Source organism: Tiliqua scincoides, chromosome 4, assembly GCF_035046505.1.
Source record: "Tiliqua scincoides isolate rTilSci1 chromosome 4, rTilSci1.hap2, whole genome shotgun sequence".
Classification (NCBI taxonomy): domain Eukaryota; kingdom Metazoa; phylum Chordata; class Lepidosauria; order Squamata; family Scincidae; genus Tiliqua; species Tiliqua scincoides.
Window position 1 is genome coordinate 11,144,887 of NC_089824.1, and position 5,471 is coordinate 11,150,357.

At 44.1% G+C, this 5,471-nt stretch overlaps 2 pseudogenes; both read left to right on the forward strand.

Annotated features, from left to right (window-relative positions):
- The first annotated feature begins 3,114 nt into the window (after positions 1-3,114).
- Positions 3,115-3,233, forward strand: LOC136650467 (5S ribosomal RNA; annotated as a pseudogene).
- Positions 3,234-4,876: 1,643 nt separating this feature from the next.
- Positions 4,877-4,993, forward strand: LOC136650318 (5S ribosomal RNA; annotated as a pseudogene).
- The last annotated feature ends 478 nt before the right edge of the window (positions 4,994-5,471 follow it).

The window sequence follows — 5,471 nt, forward strand, 5'->3', positions numbered from 1 at the left end:
AGCCCTGATCTCCATGTGCTCTGGATGGGGCAGGGTGACCAGAGGTCATAACTTCCAAGGAGCCCCCCCCACCAGGACCCTGTTCTACTCACTGAGAGTAGAACTCACACATGAACTCTCTCTTCTCCCCAATCCCTGCCAGAAGCACAGAATCTTCCTTCCTGCGCACAAAAAATGTTGCAAAAAGGGCTTCAAATCACCCCCAGCTGATGCCAGATTAAATAAAGAGGACCGGTTTGGAAAAAATGCTAGAGGGGAGGGGGCAAACTGCTGCCCCCCCCCCAGCTACAGCCCTGGAAGATAATCATATGGGACTCTCATGCTAAGCAAGTTTGGCCATCCCAGCTATATTCTATAGGTCTATAGACCAAGCTTGAAGACTAAAGTTTTACTTAAATTTATAAACTAGCTTTTCTTGAGCTAAGTCTACTCCATGATCCTTCTCAGTTTATATTGCTTTATTGCTGTCTCAAATTTGGATTCCTCTGGCTTTCTGGACAAGATTTACTGCAGCCAGTCAAGCTTTAACTGCTACAACAGAGCTGAAAAGCTGTAAAGTTTGACAGAATTAACTCCCTAGGAACCAGCTCTTGACAATCAATGCCCTTCCTTGCTGCAACCTTGTTGAAACCTCCATTAGTAATTAGATAAAAAATTAAAAAGTCCAAGTATTTGTCTACACAATCATCTTCACCTGGAGTTCTAGTCACTTTTATTTTTACTTCTCTCGGCAAATGTGCTTGAAGTCAACACAACTCTTTTTGTTTGCTTCACTAGCAAGAATAATTTCATAAAACGTATATCAGTCAGTTTTTCTAATGGGCAAACTCTGTCTTCCAATGAAAAATTGCTCATCTCTATGATTTATGCAACCTGGGCGTATTGTTAAATTTCTTTTATAATGTTCTGCACCAAGGGATTCACATTCAGTTGAACCATATTATTTTTTTCCCCTAACAGTACAATGCAGAGAAGAAATTAAATAATTTGATTTCCTCCTATAAAATGAAAATCTGGTTCTCTGGGAGTTGTAAAAATAGCCTTAGGCTGACTAGTAACTCTGGGAAACATGAGTGTAAAATGAATGACCTTACAAAGCACACGAAGTAACCTTGGGGGAATCCCCAGACATTTCTGTTCAAAGCAAAACATGGTCTAAGATATTATATTTAAGAACATAAGAATATCCCTACTGAATCAGGCCAAAGGCCCATCTAGTCCAGCTTCCTGCATCGCACAGTGGCCCACCAAATGCTTCAGGGAGCACACAAGACAACAGACACAACCTGCATCCTGGTGCCCTCCCCTGAATCTGGCAATCAGATGCAGCCTGCCCCTAAAACCAAGAGTTTGCACATACCTCCTATGACTTGTAACCCGTAATGAACTTTTCTTCCAGAAATTTGTCCAATTCCCTCTTAAAGGCATCCAGGCAAGATGCCATCACTACTTCCTGTGGCAAAGAGTTCCACAGACTAATTACATGCTGGGTAACAAAATCTTTTCTTCTGTCCTAACTCTCCCAACACTCAACTCAAAACCTAAGTATTTAAGTCAACACAAAATCTGAGTCCATGAAGACTTTTACTCAGATGCTAAGCTGAGTTGGTATTGTCCCCAAAATGCCCAGCTCACAATATTGAAATACCCACAAAGCCCAAATTCTCTGGCTTAAAGCCCCTCTCTGACCCTTGTTCAAGAATGCTACCAGTCAGCATCTAACATCCTTCTCAGAAAACAAGCTGACTACAGGATAAGCCTGGTACGGTCCTCCAAGGACGAACAAGATGGCAATAAGCAGATAAGGATGTGAGACCCTGGAAGGACTAAGGTCAAACAGTGTGACTGATTACCAAACCGTCAACAATAAATATAAATAACCTGTTGATGCACATTGTACGGTCCTTCCAACCAAACATTCCAAACTGATAATAGATGCCGATTTTGCTTTTCTGCCTGCTTACGTGTTATTTTTCCCACGGAGAGCTTTCCCCTCTCTTGCTACCCCTCCTCTATTTAGAATGCTCTATAAAACCTGCATTATTGTAACTCTTCGGGGTCCTCCACCTGTGTGTGTGGGGGTCCCGTTTGCAAACGAGTAAACGTTTACTTTGTCAGAAGTCCTCTGAATTCTCCTGTCTGTTATTTGCCTCTCCATAATCCAACTAACCGTGTGCCCATTCGGGAACAGTGTGATGGATCAGAATGTTCTGTTTCTCAGAAAATCTTCTGTGAGGGGAGAGAGCTTTGTCAGTTAGACTGGGATTAAAATGTCATCCACAAGTAGACTGGGAAGAGATCACGGGTACTAGAAATCTACAGGACAGGGAGCCCAAAGGCTCCAGGGTGAATACTGAAGAAAAGATGGACAGCAGGAAAGGAACTGAAAATGAAGAATCTGATGGAAGGTCAGTGGGGAATGATCTTTGAGAAGAAGGGCAGAGGTGGCAGGGAATTGAGACAGGAAGGGGTTGATCAAAGGAGACTCGGAAGAAATTTCAGACAACAAAATCAAGAGGGATTGTATGATAAAGCATCAGATAAGATCTGGTTAGGATCTAAGATTTGCTAATCATTTTCTCTCTGGCTGTCCCTCATCTCTATAACTTTTGTCCACTGGAGATCCCCAAATCCTGAGCTTGAGTGTTGTCCAGGAGCAATGTATGACATTCTTATTCCACCTGGCTTTTGGAGGCCATAAGAAGGAATGGGTTATTACAACCCAATCCTATGCATGTCTACTTGGAAGTAAGAGTAATGGGTCTATTAACAATGCAGCTTACTCCCAGATAAGTGTGTTTAGGATTGCAGTTTTGATGTACAATTGGACATCATCCATTTCTGGACCTGCCTGAGGATACTGAAACCCACAGATAATGGAATCTGTGGGTGGGGGCCATCAGTGGACCTCCAACACAAAAAGTGCCTTCCGGTCACCTGGAAGTGTTCTAAGGTCACATGTCGCCTCTCCAGTGCTCAGGAAGCCTCCTTGAAGTGTCAGGTAGACACTTCCAGTCATATCTGGGAGGTCAGGTGGGGTCCTCCAGTTTGACTCCAGCACCAGCGCTGAGTCAAACCCATGGGCGCTGAACCCATGGACAAAGAGGCCCCACTTGTAATGAACATGTTACTCTGCACATGCCTGATCTCATCTGATCTCAGAAGCTAAGCAGGGTCAGGCCTGGTTAGTACTTGGATGGGAGACCACCTGGGAATACTGGGTGCTGTAGGCTTATACCATAGTCTTTCGAGACTGAAGGTTGCCAACCACCTATGTATTATTATCACCTACCTCAAGTCCTTGGCAGCATCCTACATGTCCTGGTAATTAAATAAAGTGTACTAACATGGTGGGGGAATGCCAATCCTTTACAACAGGGTGAACAACATGTTCAGCACATGTTGATCCACATTACATGAAGCACATCTTTCACATCCTCACATTGAAACCAATAGAATTTGAAGAGATTGGCTTTGACTGGATCGTGCCGACAGTATAGAGGAGATAGGCAGTCCTCCTCCCCTCCCTGGTGCCTATTTAGGGACATCCCATGTTAGTTTGCTCTGCCTGTCAGGTCAGGGAAGACCGTCTGCTATCTGGACACAATATTTATCTGAATGGCTCGCCTCTTGGATCCTTGTAGCAGTCAGAGAATACCAATACACATAAATAAATAAAGGCTGATGGGAAAAGGTCACTGAATGTTTCCCTGCTGGAGTGTGAAATCAGTGAAAAGTTTAAATCCTGTCTGATCTGGCAGTTTGTCAGCCCAACAAGAGCCAGAGAGGAAGCAGCATGGAGAAGAGTGAGAAGCAGGTCACAGGCTAGATCTCATCGCATCACTTCTAAGTTCACAGGCAGAGGCAAGAAAATGAAGAAAGACCCATACTTTCACTGTTACTCTAGCGGTGCTGGTAGTAGCCGCAGAAGCAATGCTACTCATAGTGGTAATGGACAAACGAAGCAACACAGAGCTGCTAGCATTCTGATTCGACCACAATGAGTAGGGAGAAAATGAAATAACTGCAGTGTGCTTTCACTTACAAATACTACATTATTACAGAAGTGACACTGCTGCTAATCCTAAAGCTATTCCTAATAGTAGTACTGCTTCTAGTAGTGGAAGTATTTTAGTCTCTCAGTGGTATTACTACACCACACAAATGCTACATGTTGATTTCGCAATGACAATGTGCTAGGTTCTGTCACAGCTAGAGGGGGTGCAAAGAGGGGGTGCAAAGCACTAACTAAGTTTTGCAGGGAACCTCACCATGGTACGCAAGGGGCCCCTTCCCCTCCCCTTTGGAGCCGTTCCAGGTGGTGGGAGCAAAATGGAGGCATTAGCCTCTTCTCTGGGTCTCCTCTGGCATCACTGGGTGCTGTACAGAATTCAAGAGCGTGACAGTCACTAACCTTATGCTCTTCAGCAGAAGGGCAGGAAGTCAGATCAAAAATGAGATGTAAGGAAGAAGCATCAGGGAACCTGAGAAAGAAGGCATAATAAGGTGAGGGGTACTGCAACTGGGGGAGATTGTATTAGGGAGTGACTTAAATCATGAACTTAAATCACTGTGAAATTGCTGGCACAGGTCCCAGGAGACCCACTGCAGGGCAGGAAGTTTACAGAGGGGAAAAGGGGATCCCTTCTAAACCCTCTGCCCCACCTGACCCCACTGGATACAGCACATGCCTTTTTGGCACAGCTACACTGAAGGAGGAAGGAAGGGTATGACTGTGCCAAAACTCAGCTAAATGCTTTGACTGATGGAGAAAGTCACTTTCAGAATAGTCATTAGGAGGACCTCTATTTGCATGGGATTGCAGCTAAGGGTAAAGAAACTCCAAGCTGGCTGGTGAACAAGCAGGGGTGCTTATGACAGCAACTGTTACCCTGCACATGCCCGATCTTGTCTGATCTTGGAAGCTAAGCAGGGTCAGGCCTGGCTAGTACTTGGATGGGAGACCGCCTGGGAATACTGGGTGCTGTAGGCTTATACCATAGTCTTTCGAGACTGAAGGTTGCCAACCACTTCCACTCATAACTGGATGTCTTTAAGTGCCAGAAAAAAAAACACCGGGTAAAGTGTTTGGGTGGAATAAATCCTTGACGAGAAAAAGTAAAACCTGAATAATCCTTTATTTTTCAGACCTGCATCTCAGTGGTTCCCAAACTTTTAGCACCAGGACCCACTTTTTCGAATGATAATCTGTCAGGACCCACCGGAAGTGATGTCATGACCAGAAGTGACATCATCAAGCAGGAAATTTTTTAGCAATCCTAGGTTGCAATCCTACCCACACTTACCCAAGAGTAAGTCCCATTTACTATCATTGTTCAAAGTATATACATAGTAACCTGTTAAAAGTACTGATCTGTAACATTTCTCCAAATGCAGTCACATTCCGTGGTATTATCAAGTCTAATATATTAAAAACGAAATATTGAAATGAATGGGGACCTATCCTGAAT